This window comes from Mirounga angustirostris, unplaced genomic scaffold (genome assembly GCF_029215605.1).
Source record: "Mirounga angustirostris isolate CCGP_5_RB_7025 unplaced genomic scaffold, mMirAng1.0.hap1 SCAF_3, whole genome shotgun sequence".
Classification (NCBI taxonomy): domain Eukaryota; kingdom Metazoa; phylum Chordata; class Mammalia; order Carnivora; family Phocidae; genus Mirounga; species Mirounga angustirostris.
The window spans coordinates 168,537,257-168,559,735 of NW_026991711.1; positions in this window are offsets into that span (position 1 = coordinate 168,537,257).

A 22,479-nucleotide genomic window follows, 5' to 3' on the forward strand; every position below is an offset into this window, starting at 1 on the left:
GTGCGCGCGCGCGCGGGTGCATGCGTGCGTGTGTGTGTGTGTCTGGATGTGTTAGCGTGAGCCCGTGCGCCTCGGTCTCCGTCTCCCTAACGCCGAGTCCGGAGGCTCCGGGAAGCAGGTGTCGCGGGGCACCTGCTCTTACCTGGGCTCCGGCGAGAAGGCAACCGCCGAGCAGCAGCCACCCCCAGACGTAGGGCGATGCTCCCGGGCCGGCCATGCCGGGACCAGCCCGAGCGAGAAGCAGGGACGCTCTCCCGGAGCCCGGAGAGGCTCCCCACTCGCAACTTGGCCGGTGCGGGGCAAACCTGTGGCCGGGAGCTCTGGCAGCTGGGATCGGAGCGTGTGTCGGATCTCGGTCCCGCGCGCGGAGGCCCGCGCCTTGGTCGGGTCTCCCGGGGAAGACCCGCTCGGCTGCCCTCCTTGACTCGCGGACCCGCAAGGCCCGCGTGGGAGGAGGGGGCCGGCGGACGCCGCGGATCCCGGCGCGCCCCTCATGGCTGCAGGAGGGGCGGGAGGTGCTCGCTCTCAGAGTCACTGTGTCCCTCAGCCCAGGGGACCCAAGGGCAACGGATCCAGAGCTCTGCTGCCGCCTCCCCCAGGTCAGGCTATCTTTACTTCCATACACCCTGTACTGGGTTCGGACCCCCTGTCTCTAGGGGCGCCTGGGTCCTCAGGGAGTGGTCTGGAAGTTCCCTGCTGTCCAGCAGCGTACTACCAGTCACGGGAGGCTCTGGATAGTGGGGCTGAAGGCTTCGGAAGCCAGGCCTGTGCTGTGCAGTGTGTGGAGCAGTCTCCACAACCCTCTCAAGTTCTCTGATTGCCTCCATAGCAAAACAGATCAGCACTTCAGTATTTGTAGAGAGATGTCAATTTGTGGCCTAAAATAATACTGAACTTGTGATGTAGAAATTTAAGTTCTCGCATAAATTGAAGAAAAAATTTTAGCTAGATATGAAAATATGAATTTTCATCATGGTGGATGATGCTTCAGTTACTTAATGAAATTTAAGAACAAGATGCTGTTGGGGCGCCTGGGTGGCTCAGTCGTTAAATGTCTGCCTTCAGCTCAGGTCATGATACCAGGGTCCTGGAATCCAGCCCTGCATCAGGCTCCCTGATTGGCAGGAAGCCTGCTTCTCTGTCTCCCACTCCTCCTGCTTGTGTTCCCTCTCTCGCTATCTCTATCTCTGTCAAATAAATAAATAAAAACTTAAAAAAAAAAAAAAAAGAACAAGCTGCTGTTGTCCTTATTGCAACATTTCACTGTGTGATTCATATTTAAAGTATTTATCCTCCTAAAGCAAGCTATACAAAAAGCCTCAGGAACACTTATTAAAATCATGCAGTATATACATGGGAATCGATGAATTATCCCCAATTTATGAAGTTATTGAAAGAATAGAAGATGAGTTATTTAATGCTCCTATATTCTTTACCAGTGCTCATTGGTTAAGTTTAGAAGAGTTTTACAAAATTTGTTTGAAACAAAAAGAATACTTGACAAATATTCAAAGGCCAGAAACATGGTGATGTAATTTATGTTCTCTCCCTGCTACCACACTACATATGAACCAACTAAATTTGAAGCTCCCGGGAAAGGAAAAGTTTGACTTAGTAGAGAGGCCCAAAAATTTATATTGAATTTTAAACAGCTTAATACAAATCAGTAAAACTAATTTTAAACATCTTCTAACATCAAAATGCAGAAGATCTTAATTTTAATCAACAGTATTATGTAAACCTGCTGTAAAATCTACAAGATAAATTTGAAGACTGCTTTGTTATATATAAATTTAGAGTTGCTTTTCAATTTATTCAATATTGCTTGATTTTAATATTAATAATATCATGTATACCCAGAGTTAGGGAATTTACTTAATATGCACAAATTATAATGTATTTCTGTGCAAATGTAGTATCTAAATTGAGATGTGCTGTAAGAATTACATACCAACTTTCAAAGGCAATCTGAAAACAAAAAGAATATACAAGATCTCATTAGTATATTTTATATCACTATTTTTGGTATACATTGGATTAAATTAAATATATTCTTAAAATAATGTCACTTTCTCTTCATTACTTTTCAAAATTCCATATATAGATCATATGTTTCTTTTGGTCAAAACTGTTCTAGAATAAAACTTAAGTTACCATATACCCTTCTCAAAGTATGTCCCCTCTCACCACTTCTTTCAACATTTTACTGAAAGTCCCATTTAATATAATAAGGCAAGAAAAGAAAATTAAAACTTTACAGATTAGAAAGGAAAAAGTAAAACTGTCTTTGTTTGCAGATGAAATGATTATGTATGTAGAAAATTAAAAAATACCTCCTCGAACTATTAAGTGATTATAGCAGAGTTGCAGGTTATACAGTTAATACACAAAAGTCAATCACTTTCCTATATATTAGCAATGAAAATGTGGAATTTGAAATTAAAAACCCAATACTAGTTATATCAGCATCCAAAAAATTATATGCTTAAGTATAAATCTAACAAAATATTTATAAGGTCTATATGAGGAAAACTATAAAACATTAATTTTAAAAATCAACAAATAACTAAATAAATAGAAAGGTATTCCATGTTCATGATAAAAAGACAGTAATGTCAAGATGTCAGTTCTTCCCAGCTTGATCTATAGATTCAATGCAATTCCAATCAAAACCCCAGTAAGCTATTTCGTAGATATTGGCAAACTGATTCTGAAGTTTATATGGAGAAGCAAAAGACCCAGAATAACCAACACAATATTGAAGAAGAACAAAGTTGTAAAACTGACATTACCTAATTTTAAAAACTTACTATAAAGCTACAGTAATCAACACAGTGTGGTAGAGGTGAAAGAATAGACAAATCAGTGGAATTGAACAGGCAGACCAGAAATAGATCCCCATATGTATAGTCCACTGATACTTACAAAGGAGCAAAAGTAATACAATGGAGCAGAGGTAGTCTTTTCAATAAATGGTGTTGTGTAACACCTGGACATCCACGTGCAAAAAAGTAAACCAGATTCAGACCTTATACTCCTCACAAAAATTTGTTCAAAATGGATTACCTACTTAAACATAAAACACAAAACTATAAAACTCCTAGAAGAAAACATAGGGGAAAATCTAGATGACAGTAGCATTGGCAATGACTTTTTAGATGTGACCTCAAAGGCACAATTGATGAAAGAAAGAATTGGTAACCTGGACTTCATTAAAATTAAAATTTCTGTTCTGTGAAAGACAATGTCAAGAGAATGAAAAGATAAACCTCTAGCTTGGAGAACACCTTTGGAAGAGACACATCTAATAGAGAACTATTATCAAAAAAATCTACAAAGAACTCTTGAAAGTCAACAATAAGAAAACAATCCCACGTTAAAAATGGGCCAAAAACTTAACATACCCCCACCAAAGAAGATATATAGATGGCAAATATGCATACAAGGAGATGTTCCACATCTATGTCATCAAGGAAATACAAATTAAAACAATGGTATACAACTACACATCTATTCAAATGGCCAAAATCTAAAACACTGGCAATACCAAGTACTGGTGTTGATGTAGAGCAACAAGACTTTCCATTCATTACTGGTGTGGTGCAAAATGGCACAGACACTGGAGAAGACAGTTTGGTAGTTTTTTATAAAATTGAACATACTTTTACCATATGATCCAGCTATTGCACTCCTTAGTATTACTCATAGGGATTGAAAACTTATGTCCCCACAAAAACTTGCAAACAAATGTTTGTAGTGACTTTATTCATAATGCCCAAACATGGAAGCAACCAAGATGTTCTTCAGGAGATGAATGGATATATTCAGACAGTATTATTCAGTGTCAAAAATTGAGCTGTGATACATTCAGACAATGAAATATTATTTAGTGTCCAAAAAATGAGCTGTCAAGCCATGAAAAGACAAGGAGGAAACTTCCATGCATATTCCTAAGTGAAGTAAGCCAATTTGAAAAGGTTACATACTGCATATTTTTAACATACAACATCCTGGAAAAAGCAAAACTGTGGAAATAGCAAAAATATCAGTGGTTAGGGAGTTAGGGGTTAAGGAGAGAAGGGGTTAGGGAGAAGGACGGAATGAAAAAGTGGAGCATGGGATTTTTAGGGAAGTGAAACTACTTAGTATGATACTATAAAGGTGGATATATGCCATTATAAGTTTATCCAACCATAAAATGTACAATACTAAGAGTGAATCCTAATGTAAACTGCAGACATTGGATGATAACTGAGTAGATGTAGGTTCATTAATTGTAACAAATGCAGTACTATGGTGGAGGATGTTGATAATGGTGGAGGGCTATGCATGTGTGAGGGAAGGAGGTATATGGGAAACCTCTGTAACTTCTGCTTAATTTACTGTGAACTTAAAACTGCTCTAAAAATTAAAGTCTCTTTAAAACAAATATTACGTCAACAGCAACACATATCAAAGCCCCCAGAATTGGTATACTCTTTGATGTATTGTCCTTTAAGAAATATATTTATTCTCCTTTGAGAAAATATTTTTTAAAATATTGCTATATGAAAAGATGATGGCTTTCCAAATGTCACTAAAAATAAAGGTTGATTGGGTAAACTGAATTTTCCATTATTTTAGTCTAAATGTACAGTGTCCCTTTATACATATAGAGGTTGATTGGTAATGCAGACTTCTCATAACTCTTTATCTGGGGTCCTAGTTAATTTGTAAAGGTTCATAGAAGTCAGTGTAGCACACTGAGACAGTGCTGTTTATGGTGTAAGAAGAATGAATTATGGGGCACCTGGGTGGCTCAGTCGTTGAGCGTCTGCCTTCGGCTCAGGTCATGATCCCAGGGTCCTGGGATCAAGCCCCGCATCGGGCTCCATCCTCTGCGGGAAGCTGCTTCTCCCTCTCTCACTCCCACTGCTTGTGTTCCCTCTCTCACTGTGTCTCTCTCTGCCAAATAAATAAATAAAATCTTAAAAAAAGAAGAAGAAGAATATATTAGAAGGTACAGGCTCTGAGAGACACATAGGCATGTCTACATGGCAAAGCCAGATGATATAAACTGTAATCAGTTTCCCATGAATCCATGTGTTTTGCTCTTCAAAAATTATACTTCCCAGTTATTGGCTAACTCTGTAGTACATACTCTCAAAATATTATTTGAAATGAGGAACACTGCCCGCCCCCAATCAGGAAAAGAATAAAGCTCCTACTGTGTTATTATAGAGCTATCAAGATTCATTTTACCTAGATTACCAATCCTAACTTCTCAGCATTTATTTGACACGCAATTTATCTCTGATAAACGAAATGAACACCGCTTTAGATTTTATAGGTAGTATTGAAAAGAGCCGGTGATCTCTTCTCAGATCAGTTCCACTTCCTTGAAAGTGTGATTTGTCAGAACCATAATCTGCTGTGTGACTATACTGAGTCCCTACTGAAAGGAATTTTATTGTTTTTGTCCCTGAGAAAGCATTTTTATTCCTTTAGCAGGGTTATTAGTTCCATCATCATATCTCACTCAGAAATCAAGGCAATTATTTCATGGAAGGATATGTAAGTACCACAGAGAAGAGGCCACAAGATCAAACATATTTCAAGTTCAAAAAGACGTAAATAATTCATACATCAGCAAAACTACTTCAAAAGGTAAAATTTTATCCTGTGTAATCCTCTGGCCAATTTCCTATGACGGATTTTCTTATTGAGCACCATTATGAACCCAAACATCACTAGATATAAAAGTGCTTATCTTAAGAAGGAAGTCATAAATATGAAGAAGAAAAAGAAATTCTGGATATGATCCTGAGACATAATACCATTTCAATAAAAGTTAAGTACTTATTTGCATTTACCTAGGAATTTCTCACTGAAGTAAAAAAAAGAAAAAAAATGGTACATGAGGAATGAAATCCTGCAAGAATGATAGGCCATTTTTTCTTTACATTTATTCAGTATTTCAACTCAGTTATATATATAATAATGTTAGAGATATTTGAAGAAACTGTTTATATCATGTATATAGTGCTTCTGAATTCTTTGGAACTCATTCTAGAGAGTACTCTGTGTCATTCTGTGACTTTGTTATCTCAGCATGTTCAAGGGTCTTAGGTTTTTCCTTTGTTCTACCCCAGCATGGACATCTCGACAATCATGGAAGGCAATGACATAGCTTTTTATATTTCAGTTATTTTAAATAGGAACTGAGGTAGCTTATCTGATGGTAGTAAGAACTGGACCTTGACTTAGAGCCTAAGAAAATTCACTTTATTCAAAGTCAAATAAACTGGACATACACTACCAAAAGAAAAGCTAAGGAAAAGATTCCAATTTATATAAAAGAAGATGAATTTTTGAAAAATCATTGTTATTAAGTACCATTGGATGATATGAAGTTTATGTTCATAATAATTACAAGGCAGTCTGAATTATATAGCATTTAGATTGTGTAAAATATTTTTATGCTCTCCATGATGCTTATTATAGTAACATCATCATACCATTTGCTTTTTTGAATTTTTAATCATTTCAGTTTAAATTCAACAGAGTGAATTTCAATGTATTATTTTCTCTGTATTTAAGTTTTGTTTACAGTGGCTTGAAATATGAAAATAATGCTCTGGTTAACAGAAAACTATTCAAATTTATAGATATTTCACTTGTGTAATTTTTTTCAAAGACTTTTAACATTACACCACCATGCAGTGATTATAGATGTAAAAATCATGAGTTCCAGCCTCCAAAACCAAAATAGACCTTTAGTTAAAAGGACTATGCAAGCATGAATCCAAGTGGGCAACATGCCCAGAAAATAGGTCAGATGGCAATTGTCACTCAACAGAAACAAGGTCTTCAAATGAATTGCTAGGAAAAACTGAGGTTTGAAAAGCTCAGATTTGAGGATGGTGATGTTACACCTTCTGGCCCAGTGCCACACCACATTTAATAATTAATGGTGTTTGAGGGGTGCCTGGGTGGCTCAGTTGGTTAAACATCTGACTCTTAGTTTTGGCTCAGGTCATGATCTCAGGGTCATGGGTCTGGGCCTAGGTTGAGTTCCACGGTCAGTGCGGAATCTGCTTTAGATTCTTTTCCTCTCCCTCTGCTCCTCCCCTGCAATTTCTCTCCCTCTCTCTCTCTCTCTTTCAAATAAATAAATAAAATCTTTAAAAAAATAAATAATTAACAGTTTTTGAGAGATGAATGGCCTGAACTTGGTCACATTCCCTGCAGTTTTGCAAGGCCAGTTCAGCTGAAAATGAGAAAACTACATTTAAGAAAAAGGTATCTCAAAGACAGAGCTATCAAAATCTTCTGACTAGTTTTTGTAGCCTTTTTATAAAACGGAGATCCATGGTGTTCTTCAAACCTGGATATGACTATATAATATACTAACTCATTCCTTGCAGCATTTTGGTAAAATACATGGCTGTTTGGCTTTTCTAGTCTTATAAATGTAATTTCCTCTCAAATCATAGGATCTTACTCTCTAAAAACAAGTTGCATGATTCCAACACTAAATGTATGTTATATTGTCTAGCCAGGAGTAATAGATTTTTAAATATCTATCTATCATCTATCTATCTATCTATCATCTATCTATCTATCTATCTATCTATCATCCATCTATCTACCTATCTATATCTATCTATATTTATATATATAACAATAAGGCATCATAAGTTGCAATAAATGTTTAACTGAATAATCTCTCAATGTGTATATATTGCATATATACGTGTTAAACAAATCAAGGTCTCCACTACTCAAGCAAAGCCTGTCCTGGCATGAGATGGAAGTCTACCAACTTGCAAATGTTTTCAGTAAACAAAATATGAATGAATGAATGAATGAATGAATGAATGAATGAACGAGAAAGACATAAGGAGGAAACATGAAGGAAATTTCTTTCAAGCTTAAATCAAACCCAACACTACTTCCTGATTCCTCCAACTAATGTATTATGTTGCTCATTCTTGATTAGCTGCCTGCCACTCCCACCATTCCCTGTATTGCTTCCTTGCCTATCTATACCCTGCTCTGTCTCAAGGGAGGCTGACCCTTCTGGATTGCCTGACTTGTTCTTTCTTCCCAGCTGGCTTCCAATTACTTTTCACGGATATGAGCCACAGGAGGGTAGGAAAAGAGAAAGCCCAAGGAATTTCTTTCTCTTCATTCCCTTCACCAATGTAGCCCTTCTGGTGTGGCTTAAATAATATATATATTTTTGCTTTTAGATCCATGGGTCAGCTGGGGTTTGGTTGATTCAGGGTGTGCTTAGCTAGGTGGCTCTGTGTCCTGCACACTGGTTGCCCCTCACTGAAGGTCTTAGGTAGGCTGCTATTACTGTGCTATACGTTTCTCATCCCCCTTCAACCAGTGAGCAGCTGGTCTGTATTTTCATCAAGTTGATGGTAGAGGCTCACAGGACAAGCAGGAATGTGTTTAGGGTTTAGGCTCAGAACTAACACATTGTCATTCCCATCACATTTTAGTGACCAGAGCAAAGTACATGATTAAATTTGTAAGAAAGTGTGAGGAAACACTCAACTACATCAGTGAGAAAAACTGCAAAGGGTATGGAGGTATAGTACAGAGCAGTGAACAATTAGGTCTAATGAGTTTCTAGAATTTTCACCCCACTGTTTTTGGCAACCTCTCTCTCTCTCTTTTTTCTTTTTTTTTAAGATTTTATTTATTTATTTGAGAGGAAGAGAGAGAGCACAGAGGGACAGTGAGAGGTAGAAGCAGACTCCCCACTGAGTGGAGAGCCTGATGCGGGGCTCAATCCCAGGACCCTGAGATCATGACCTGAGCCAAAGGCAGATGCTTAACTGACTGAGCCATCCAGGTTCCCTCGCAACCTGTCTCTTAAGCTGACTTCTCCATTCACATGTATTGCATAAAGATATTTTCATGTAATAGCAAAACTTTTAATGAAAATATATTTTGTGACATTTTCTTTCCAAGTTTCTATTTTTTGTTTAAATAGTAATTACCAGAAGAGGGTTGAATTCCTATACACTTAAAGGTGGTAGCATAATGATTATTTAATGTAATTTACTCAAAATTTATGAATAAAATAAAGTACTTTTATATTATAAGAGAAATAAAGAAATTGATGAAATAAATTAGGTGATCTTTTATAATCACTCATGAAATGAGATGTCCTTTTTTTTACATAGATTAACAATGGGAACATATATAACTCCAGTAGTGATGACCCCTAGAAACTTAATTTAATAGTCTAACTTCAAGATTTAAATAAAACTTTTTAGGCTAGAAGTCATACAAATAAGAGTGAAGGAGAAGAAAGTCACATTTCTGAAGTGTCTACTCCATATCAGGGATGGAATGATGTCATATATTTGACAGATTCCCTGCCCCCCGCCCCCCACACACACATGCCTTACAACAGCCTGGTGAGGCTATTTTTATTATTATCTCTACTTTAGAAAGGAACACTGGGGCTCAGAAGGCCCATAAGTCACAGAGCTAGTAAACAGTGGCCCAAGAAATAATGTTTCCAGGCAAAATATACATATGTGAACAAAAAGCACACTATAAATACATTGCCTAATATTTTGGAAAGAGCTCTGGACTTTGTATATGAAGGAAGATATTTGCAATTTGAATGCCCTGTTTATTGTGTAAACTTGGGTAGTTACTAACCTCTTTGAGCCTTTTTAAAAAATATTGTTGGGGATTGAGAAGGGAAAATATACCATTTATCACCAAATAAATTCAGAGCCAGTTTACAGACACACAATTGAGCATATGGAAATCAAACCGTCACTTCTAACACTGTAAAATTCATATTAGAGAATATAGCTTCAATCTGCTACAGCTCCCAGGGTAGACTTTGGATTAGTCCACACAAGAGACACTTTGTTCTTTGAGCATACAAACTTACCCAGCTTGCTGTTTCCACAAGAGCAGCATGAACCAAGCAAAAGGAAATCAGTATCTTGTCTTCTTACAAAACAATGAGGACTTTTCAGGGAAATCTTCCTTCCTCAAATGGAAAAGGGAAATAAGGCGAGACAGTATCACATACATGTGTAATTAGTGATTCTATTTCGAATTAAACTAAATATTTTTTCCTTCATAATACTGAGGGGGAAAATTACTGTCATTCATGCCTTATGGGGTACTGATAAAGGCCTCATGAGATAAGATAAAAGAAAAACATTTTTAAAACTAAATTTCTTTATAAGTGCTCTCAATGTACAAAAGAGTAATCTGTGAATTTAAGGTGTGTATGATATTGGGCATGTTTCTTTATCCTGTAACTCCATTAAACTTCTTAAATTTAACATAGGCTAATCAGAAATAAATATTCCTGATGTTAACATACGCTGGAGGAAATTAACATTTTAAGAGGAACCTACATTGTGCCAGGGAGACTGACATGTATTGTTCATTTAATATTCATGACTAACCTATAGGTTAGCTATTATAAAAATCTGTGGCTCACATAAGATACATAAGTGTTCGAGTTTATATTGAGAGTGTGCATGAAATTGGAAAAAAGCCAGTGGAATGCTGAAATTGACTGAGAATAATTCTATGACACTTTCCACTGTGTTAGAACAGACTAGATATTTTCCAAAAGCAACATTCTATACTAATTATCTCTAAGCTATGCATTTTGAATCCATTTTAAGTATCAAAACCTTTTAAGGTTTAGAATATATTAAAAATATTAAGCCAGATATTTACTACTATTATTATATTATTATATTGCCTCTTTGATGATTTTGAAAGAAGTAAACATATTCCTAAAAGGCAGGTAATAATTTCGTACTTGCTTTTGAATCCCAAAGTTGATTAACTAAAGAACAAAATCTAAGGTAATTACTGAAAGCCTTCCTCGACTAATTAGGAGAGTCACAACATACTGTCATTCAATCGCATAAATGTGTCTTTCACATGGTTCTCCCTTTGTGTCTCCATATTATAGCAAAAAAAAAAAAAATATGTGCAAAGAACGTTACTACTGGACTTGGTTTAATATAAAATGTTTTCCATGGAAGCCCAGCAAGGCAGCAACTGTTCTAATAAATGTCATTCAAAAGAATTCAGTCTGGTATCAGAATTATTTATTAGACATTCAATACAGATGATGGTATAAACTGCAGTCACACTTGAGAAACGCACTGAGGAGTTGTATGATGTGTAGAGAGAACACACATGTAGAGAGATTTTGCTGGTTATCTTCAGCTGTCAACCGCTTCTTCAGTTACACTGCTTGAAGTACAAGGTACTAATGAGACAGGTACTGGGCAGTTACGTATATTATCTCTAATCCTCACAACCACCCTGCAAGGTAGTTATTATTATCTCCATGTTGTAAACAAGCAAACCAAACTTTCAAGATGTTTATTAAGCAGCCCCAGGCTCAGAACTGAGGAGCAGTGAAATTGATATTAGATCTCAGGTGTTTTCACCTGGCCCCCCAGAACTCCTACATTACATCAAGGTATTGCCTTTAAAATTGAAATTTTGGGGCACCTGGGTGGTTCAGTTGGTTGAGCCTCCTCGACTCTTGATTTGGGTCAGGTTCGTGATCTCAGGGTCTTGAGATCAAGCCCCTGCCTCAGCTCTTTGCTCAGCGGGGTGGGGGGAGAGGGGGCAGGGTCTGCTGGAGATTCCCTCTCTGCTCCTGCCCCCATGCTCTCTCTCTCTCTTTTAAAAATAAATAAGTAAATCTTATTTTAGAAAATGAAATTTTGATCGGATTTTTACTTAAGAGGAATTTCAAAGGAACGATAAAAAATATTTTAACATCTTAGTATTAAGTAGAATATATTTTTTTCTAAGAATGTTTCTATAGAGTGATTTTTACCACCATTTATATCCCTGTGCCATTGAAATAGTTTACTATTTAATATGCTCAATCTACTTTTTATTGAGTTGGTGACATGAAAATGGGGAATGATTATTTATTGAAAATGTTTTGCAGGATAGATCTACAGAGACCAAAATGCTCATTTCCAAGGCTGTCACAGAAGGGAATGATAACAGCCCTGATACATAGCCATTATTGCACATGTCATAAGTTAAACATGATGCTTACTTTAGGAAATGTTTATGTAAGTTAATTCTCCATTTAATTAACTATCATAATATAACTGGATGCTCCAGAGAATATGCCTTTGATAATATTTCTAGTTTATGAAGATCTTTAATTTCTCTCTAATCACAAATTCTCAAAAAAGTAGACAATTTGATTCTGAAAGAAAGGCTAGTATTTTACTCTAATTGAAGATGGACTAGGTTTCATACCTTGAGAGTTGGCAGCATTTCAGAATAAATACTCTGAATGTTTAAAGGAATTTTTTCCAATTTTCATATGAGTGAAATTTCAGTACACAAAACAGCAATCTGTAAGTACAGTAAGGCAATGTTTCCTGTTTGATATCAAGTTCCAACTTTCAATAACTGCTGGACAGAATGCAAAAAGAAGAGCTGAGAACATATATCTCAAGAATGCACTGCAGCCTTTACAAATATTTGAAAGAAAGTAGCAACATATTAAAATATTATTGGAGTAAATATAAATTTCCCCTGGTAAATATTCTTTATATGTGAGACATTATTTTTTATTGAGTAAATATTTGAAAATGACTTGGTTTAATAAAAAGAAGTCTATAAATAGTAAAACAGGATTCTGGGTATGCATAATATTTCCATGATTTTAACCTCGCTAAGTGTATTAGTCCATACCTTCAGGACTGAAAAGAAAAAAGGATGAGCTTAAAAAAAAAAAAAAATCTGGCAATCATATTTTATTAGCTTTTTTGTCACCTTCCTGCATTTTTTAACCTTCTCAATTTTTTGTGTGAATTTCTTGAATTTATAGTGAAAATGCCAGCATATATCTAACCCTTCTATATTCGTAGGGCTCTTGTTGTTGTTGTTTTCCCAGTATAACATGTATGCAACAGATCTGGGTTTGTGAATCAGTCACATTCGCAAAATGCTTTGAGATCCAGAGAGTGGTAGAAAGTAGGAAAAGTAAGCATATTTTCATAGGACCTGAATTAGCCAGTTCTATCTAAAAATAATAGAGTGCTGTATTCCGAAGTTGAATTTATAAACAAAATAAATTAAATTAAAATGGCTATCATCTTTTAGTAAGAATAGATCTATATTCTACTAAAGTTTGAGTTGATCTTAGGTGCCAAAGAAAGTTATCAATTTTGTCCAGGGGACCAAATGTATCTGCATAATTGAGTGGATTCTTCAAAAGGCATTTTCCAGGAAAGGAGATGGGATGGAGCATATGGTATAGGTAAGGTGGGAAAGGGACAAAAAAAAAAAAAAAAATGCATACCAGGGAGCCCACAATTAATGAACTTGAATAGAACTCAGGCATTCTGCTAACTAATATGAGCTACAGAAACTGCATACTGGATCACTGCAAATAGCCAAAAGATATAAATGATTCAGATGAGAATTTTCTTTTAGTACTCTTCCAACTAAATTGCCTGTGTGGGTTGGAATGTCGGTCCTAAAACTCTAACTAAAAGTCATAGGTACTTTCAGAATCACTTTGCATATTATATATGTGTTTCTGTTCATCAATTGTTACGGTAACATGAAATTTTAACTGCAAATACGCTGAAGGTTTGCAAAAGTATTTAATCTTCAGTTAATCAGAACCAATGGAGAAAATGACATATTAATCTACTTTGAGTTTATTTAAATTTCCAAGAAGAAATTTTAAAGTATATATTTTAATTCAAATAATAACTATTCTAACATAGCATAGATCATAAAATCTCTTCTTAAGATTTCCTAGTTGGGGCGCCTGGGTGGCTCAGACGGTTAAGCGTCTGCCTTCGGCTCAGGTCATGATCCCGGAGTCCTGGGATCGAGTCCTGCATCGCTGCTTCTCCCTCTGCTTCTCTCTGTCTCTCATGAATAAATAAATAAAATCTTAAAAAAAAAAAAAAAGATTTCCTAGTTAATTTTCTTCATAATACCATTTAAACAATTATCTGCTGTCATAAAAAGGGCTGATATTTCAGCTAACAACATCTGACACTGCTCATTTAATTTTGGCAAAAACATACAATCATTGCTTACTGTAGTACATTAGAAGCACTACAGGGCTTAATGTTAATAATAAGTATGGTATGAGGGGCGCCTGGGTGGCTCAGATGGTTAAACGTCTGCCTTCGGCTCAGGTCAGGATCCCAGGGTTCTGGGATCGAGTCCCGCATCGGGCTCCCTGATCCTTGGGAGCCTGCTTCTCTCTCTCTCTCTCTGTCTCTCATGAATAAATAAATAAAATCTTTTTTAAAAAAATAATAAGTATGGTGTGATGTTGCCCAGCTGTTGGAATGTATGTTATCACAGACAGCATTGATTTATTTCTTTCATTTTTATCATTGTGTTAGAATCTTTCACTTTATAAGGAGCAGGGCATGTCAGGGTCACCAGATAGAGATTTATTAACTGTGTGCCAGAAATTAGAGAAATTGAGGAACCTGTCTGAGCCTGTGCAGATCTGGAAGACCAGATGTAACATTCAAGAGAAAATGACAACTTGGATGAACAAGAAGTGCTGGAGACCTGGGTGTCTCATCCCCTTGGAAGCCAGCTTTCTCTTGCTCCCCACTCTAGGGACTCCACTCTGCTTACAAACCAGTGCCTCATAAATAACTCTCACTTACACACAGTTCTTATTTCTGCTGCCCTCTCTAGAATCAAAATGTCCAAGAAAGAGGATCAGAATAGATTCTTTAGTCACCATCCACCACAGAGTATTCTTACTGGGTCAGAGTCTTTGAACCATGTCACCTCCCAGGCGTATCTATCTACATAGCCAATAACCAAAAAGTCATTCTTGAAAACCCTGAGGTTACAGGCATATATTCACGAGTGCATCAAGTTGAGAGTCTAGTAGGCAAAGATGGTGGCAACTCCAGGAGTGTGGTTCAGGGTGGCTTGCTCCAGGAACATGCTCTGCCCCGACGATGCTGCATCCGAGTATGTATGTACTACAACTGGTGGCCCCACAGAAATATGTACCCTCATCCCCTATTCTTGCATGCTGCATTAATATGACTAAAAGATCTATCCCATTCATAGCGTCTATTCTGAATTGTTGCCATTAGTGTAACTTCAGTTTTAAGGAGGAAGTTGTTGTGAATTTTTCAAAATCATTTGAAGTAATAATAGCTTAAGAACTACTTTTTCTTTCCATACAGAAAATTTGTATCAAAATCTAACATAAGTATCTGACCTGGTTATAACTCCAATCTATCTAACTGACCGGTGTATTCCTTTGACTTTATTTTCTCTATGAATAGAGCAACAAATTAATGCATTGTTTTTGCTACTATTTGGAAAAATATATTCCTTTATTCTGCCAAAGGTCTTGCTTATTATCTACATTGACAATATAGGTATCATTTGCTACCCCAATGGAAAACAGTGAAATTACAATTGGAAAAACCTTATATACTAACATTCCATTCATTTTTAAATAGGCTTTATATTTTAGAGCAGTTTTAGGTTTACCACAAGATTGAGCAGATGGTGCAGAGACTTCCCATATATCTCCTGCTCCCTCACATGCAGAGCCTCCTCCATGATCAATACCCCCAACCAGAGTGGTACATTTTTTACCACTGATGAATCTACACTGAAACATCATTATCGCCCACAGTCCATAATTTACATTAGGGTTCATTCTTGATGTTGTACATCCTATGGGTTTCGACAAATGTGTAAAGACATATATGCACCATTATAACATCATATATTTTCTCTGCCCTAAAAATTCTCTGTGCTCCACCTGTTCATCCCTACCCTCTCCCCTGCCCCAGCAACCATTGATCTTTTTACTGTCTCCATAGTTTTGCCTTTTCTAGAATGTCATACAGTTGGAATTGTACAAGATACAGCCTTTTCAGATTGGCTTCTTTCACTTAGTAAATTGCATTTAAGTTTATTCCATTCATTTTTATTTGATGATGTTGATGAAGATGAATAATGGTAATTCAACAGCAGGACATTGTGCAATGCTATATAAGAAATACTGAGAAATAGAACTTGTTATGGTGTTCATGTGAAATTTTTAATAAAAGCCCTAAATAATAAATGTCATAAACGACATCTAAGCAGGACACAAAGTGGACTCAAAGGGCATCTCACTGTTTTCTACAGGCACTGAAAAAATAAATTTGCTCAACTGTTTCAGAAATACAGAAAACCTATCACACAACCAAACATGTCACAATTAAATGGTTTTGTTATCTGATTGCTAGAAATAAAAATACTTCTAGTGATATTTATGCAAATTGATTAACATTTACTTTCTTTTATCAAAGCATCATTATTGTTCTGTGATTCCAAAAGGAAAAAATTAATACCTCTATGCTATAATGCCAATTACCAGAACACTTCCTTACTGATGATGTAGATTGCCATGGGCTTACGCTACAATCTACTTACATTTCCTTCTCTTCTTATAATAATGATTTATTTTTATAGAGGAATAAGACATGCCACTTATTCAAATCCTACATGAAGAAATTAAGTAATATATGTGAAGCTTCTTAAAAGATCTAAGTTTATGTTGTGAAGAGCAAAGTGCACTTTAAGTAAAATAGAACATTGAATATGAGGTAAATGGATGGTAAGTGCTATTGTTCATGATAAATTAGTTCTTGGAAGCGTGAACTCTCACAATTTTTATTACTAAAAGTCATGAGAACAGTATCTACATGTCTATTCCTTGGCAGCTCTAAAAACAGTTGACAAGATAAAATGCTAAAATCTCACATGCCTTTCCATTTGTATATCAAGGCAATAATATCCCATAAAGTTCCTCACCATGCCGTTCATCAAATATCTCTATGTAGAGAGATCCTGACAATGCTAAGAACTTAGGAAAAGGAAACAATTTAGCACAGATAAAATTTATTATGGAGGTGGGAATTTGATGCTAAAAAGTAGGCTTAATTAAAAGTAGGCAGTGATTCTGAAATCTGACTGGGAAGTTTTGACAAGATAAGGATTCCTGGACCTCCATCTCAAACTAAATTCAAAATTTGAGAAGTGAGGTACAGAAATACCTATTTTCGGGCCCCTGGGTGGCTCAGTTGGTTAAGCGACTGCCTTCGGCTCAGGTCATGACCCTGGAGTCCCGGGATTGAGTCCCGCATCAGGCTCCCTGCTCAGCAGGGGGTCTGCTTCTCCCTCTGCCCGCTTCCCTCTCGTGCTCTCTGTCTCTCATTCTCTCTCTCTCAAATAAATAAATAAAATCTTTAAAAAAAAAAAAAGAAATATCTATTTTCAAAATTTCTGTATCATTTTTTAATGAAGTTGGTACTTTAGTAAGAAAAATAGACTTTAGAGAAAAATTTATTTTAGCACCTAAGAATTAAATCTACCTCTTGTGTTCACTTGAAAGAGCTGTATGTTCTCTCACATGTTTCTTTTCTCTTTTGAGCTTTCTCTTATTTCTGTGTGATCATTTCCAACCTGGAGATTATTCTTCTTAATAAAAAAGAAAGATTAATTCAATTATTTTTTTCTTCTGTTTATTCAAAAATGACTATTGAGCAGTTATTATGTTCCAGGCATTCAGGTCCTGGAAAAAATAATAAAATAAAAAATAAAAGATAATTTGGTCTTATTTATTAGTCATTTGGAATTTGTTATTAAATTTTATGATGTTAGTGGTTAAAACTACAATGTAAGAGCATGAATGTAAATTCACAGGAATGAGTCTGTAATTAATAGCTCTAGCACTTAATAGTACTGAGTCAAATTTGGAGACCATGGCATTCCTAGTTTTCCTTAAATAATTCTGTAAACTTCCTACTTCACTTATAAAATCTTGTTAGAATACAGAGATAGCCTTAATGGTTAATTTATTTTTTAAGGTTTTTTTAAAAAGATTTTTTTAAATTTATTTATTTGAGAGAGAGAGAGAGAGCACAAGCGGGTTGGGGTGTGGGGGTGTGCAGAGGGAGAGGGAGAAGCAGATTCCCCGCTGAGCAGGGAACCTAACCTGGGGCTCGATCCCAGGACCCCAGGATCATGACCTGAGCCAAAGGCAGACGCTTAACTGACTGAAACACCCAGGCATCCAATGGTTAATTTAGAAAATATTAAAAATACAAGCTTTTGTTCCCACATAACATTTATTATTTAAGCTACTGACAATAGATACTATCTCTCAAACAAATGTTAAGAAGAATTCTTTTTCCGGAAATTTTAAACTGGCAGGAAATACTACTTAACATGTCATACTCTTACTTAATAAAATGCCACAAAAGACAGGACTATAATGCAAAAGCAAAGAGTAGATTTTGAGTAAGTTTTGAAAAAAAAAAAGTGACAGTTTAATTAGATATCTTAGCATCCCACATTCAAGCCCAAGCTGTTTAGTTGCTCAGAATAACTGGAAACGGGAAAACAAGGCTAAAGATGGTATTTCATTTCTCATTACATTTCATTGTAGCGTAAAGATGAAAATATAGAAACTGGAGCCCAACTGTCCGGATTTAAATTCTGGCTCACCAGTTCCTAGCTGTGTGAATTTAGGCAAGTTATTTAACCTCTGTGCCTCACTTTCCTCATCTGTACAATGGGAACTTGAGAGCACCTACCCCCCCAAGCTTGTTTTGAGAATTAAATGAGTGAATAGGTGTAACTGGATTAATTAGCATCCAATATGTACATAGTTAGCACCCAATAAATGTTAGCCAAATTAGTATTGTCACAATTATTATTTTCTCTGGATCCAGAAATGGTTGGGAAGATTTAGTTTGTTAGCAAAAACAAATTTTGTTAGCCATCATTTAATGGGCTGATTTTTAAAAATTTAGATATTATATATTGCTTATATCACTTTTCTTTGTTACTCTATGAACACAGTCATATATATTTATCACCTAACTTCCATTTTAAAATAATTGGAGAAATTAATTTCTCAAAGTACTTTGGAACTCTACTAAAGATCTTTAAAATCACCCAGAAAGAAAACAAATCTGGATAGACTAAACCCAAACATTTCAGAGTTATAGACTACATAAAAATATCACTGTACAAATATATCGGTGGCGTGAAGTTAAGATATTCCATTAGTCACAAAATGTAAGCAAAGGCAGGACATAAAGCAGGACATTTTAGTGCAGCTTCCCAACCCACAGACAAAACAACACAAATTTATATTTCATGAGCCCATGAAACTAAACACACAAAGAGCATTAACTTCTTTTCTAATCTTTTACCAAAGTACCAAAAATTGATTGACTGTTAGGAGGATATTTAAATAATCATTATTAAAAATTTAAACTATTCTGTGATTTAAAGTTACTCATATTTATTATTAAGAACATTTTTAAATGCATTTACAAGTGGAAGAAAAGCAAAACCCAGCTGCACTCTCACAACCCGGAGATAAACAGTTGTTTGCACACCAACCCACCTCCACACTCCCCTTCCCATCATGCCTCCCCGCCCCCAGGCATTTGTTCAGACAATAAGACCCCATTCCCTGGCTACCATTAATTAAGTCTTTGGTGGGTTTCTGGTTAATCATAACCCCTTTAGAAGGAATTTGAAGATAAGAAATTTCAGACCATATGTTATATCCATCTTATTTCTTTCATCAAGACTTAATTTGAAATAAATCTTTAATATTTAAAATATTTCCATATTTTACTAAAATATTTTTCTGAAAATTTCTAGCTTTATTTACATGGGTTGTTGTTGTAAATGTGTTGTTGATTGTGTTGTTGAAGAACAACAAATTGATCTTTTTAAATTATCCTACCAGTTTCAAAATCTGCCTGTTGTAGTACAACAATTTAAATTAATTAAAAATGATATTCATTTGGAGTACACTGGGGCTGCCTGACTCCAAAGTCACATATTTTACTTCTATACAATCCTGCTTAAAGAAATGGCAGAACTTGATTTAGATCCAAAGTGTCCAAGTCTCTAGTCCTAAGTTCATTTTATAGCAATTACTATAAATACGTTTATGGTTATGAAGGAAAATGAATGAAAGATATTAGTTTCTTTACCTACATGAAATCACAGATTTTGCCAGATATGAAACAATGTATTTTTAATATAAAATTAAAAATCTCAAACCATGCCTATTGCAATTAAAACACATTCTCATTGTACAGCTAACAGTCCTTTTCTTTAAATAAAAAAGGAATCAGTTGTCCAATCAAAATTTGAACTTTCTGAAGAAAATTAAGCAAAGTTTTACAAAAAAATAGCAAAATAATATTTCTTATATAATACATAAATTGCTTATTGCTTATGTATGAAATTGTTTATTTCTTTTTTTTTAAAGATTTTATTTATTCATTTATTTGAGAGAGTGAGAGAGAGAGAGAGAGAGAGAGAGAGAGAGCACACGAGAGGGGGGAGGGTCAGAGGGAGAAGTAGGTTCCTTGCTGAGCAGGGAGCCCGATGCGGGACTCGATCCCGGGACTCCAGGATCACAACCTGAGCCGAAGGAAGTCGCTTAACCCACTGAGCCACCCAGGTGCCCCTGAAATTGTTTATTTCTTATGTATTGACTCAAATACATTTATCCCTTACAGATATTCATGTTCTCTGTATAGTGTTCTTTCTATGGCTACATCTACTAATTTGAGTTCATGATAGTTACTTTCTATAAACAATTTTTTTAGATAGATGTTTCATGTGTTATTCAGTAGTTTGATTATAGTAAAACATTATTAAACCAATATAAAACATAACTTGAGCTTCTTATATCACAGATTTTAAATATTTGAGAGCCCCACCCCATTTGTTAAATGACTTTAGCCAAAATGCTTTGCTATTCAATTTTTTCCACAAACAGATCATGTTAACTTCATTAATATTCAAAATTACAGGCGACTAACCATTTTTTCTACCTGACACTGAAAATTTAGGTATTTAGAAATATTTGAAAGAAAACACAAAATTTCAAACTGTTATAGAAAGGTATTTTCTGTCCTTTTCCCCCCATCGCCCAACCTATTCCTTAAAGGATTAAGTTTTTCCTTGTCTTAAATTTTTCCTTGATTTATTGAGGCTGGGAAAAGAAAATGGGTTTTGCCTGGCTCAGAGCCTTTGAAAGCTATCTGCTTCAAGAGCAGGTGGGCTTTACCTTACTCCGCCTTCTACCCAGAAATTACAGGAGAAAAGGACCCAAGTGTTTCTTCATCAGGCAGATATGAAGGCCCTTCCTTCTCTGTTTGGGCTAACAGGCCAAGTAAGTATGAGGCAATATAATAATTCCCTTCATAGTTTTCTGGTAAATCTGCTCTGTAATTTAACTTTTTTTTGTTTTTGTTATTGTTTTTGTTTTGCAATTTAGTTTTGGATGAGATTTCCCAAAGGACAAATGTGAGGGAAGTATTAGGGTCCAGAGAGTGGCCACAGACCCAAGGCAAATTGCGTTTGTTGTAACCGTTCTCAGCTGATGTCAGACATAAAGAGAAAATAATATCATTGTCCCATCTACAAACTCCAACATAAATATCTGTTGCTATTCAGTGTTGTCTCACATAACTGCTTTTTAAAAAAAATGCATAATTCTACTCAAAATATTTACTTTAAGATCTTTTCAGTATTTCTTGTGTAATGTCATTACATTTTAGAGTTGGACAGACTGTCAAGACACAGTTCACTGGCCACTTTCATGCCATTTACTGTTAACTAACATCTCCAAGGAAATGTGCTTCTGGGAATTTTCTCCTGGCAAAAACTGTGTAGATTTAAAATGCATGAAGATAAAACATTTTGCAGTAGCAATATGGAACATCTTAAGAATGTGAGAGGGGAGCATATTCTAAGGCACTGGTGATGAAAGGTACAAAAATAGATATGATTTCCCCACTCTTGGAATTCATAATACTGACTTCATTTAACTCATCATTTCCTAAACTTACCCAGCCATTGAACAAACCACACTTCAATTTTTATAACACAAAATTTAACAGCCCCTTGAATTTTTATTTCAGTGAATACTCTCAGGAAAATATTTGGTGACTTGAACCTGTATAAGAATGGTCTACTTGTGTAGTAGATTTCTGTATAGAGTGTAAGATCTAAAGTAGCTTTGCAGAAGAAGTAGAAATATTTAAAGCTGCAAGGACTTTGCTTTCCTGTGTTCTTTTTAATGAAACATCCACTTTGATAGAGGCTTTAAGAACTTTCACCCAACTATGAGGCAATAATTTTATGCCCACTTTTCCAACAATAACTATTCACCCTCCTGGGGGGTGATAAAGTGAGCTAGCAAGAGTAAGCATAACATCCTACTTCACACTGGTTGAATCATGTCTTGGTTAAATGGGTTTTTTTGGGAGGTTAGTACCTGTTATTTTTTTTTCTTTTTTTCTTTTTTCTTTTTTTCTTTTTTCACCAGAAAGTTCTCATTATAAAATATGGTGTTTTGTTCAAATCACAAATCATTGTTCTTTCTGAACAAGGTGTTGCACT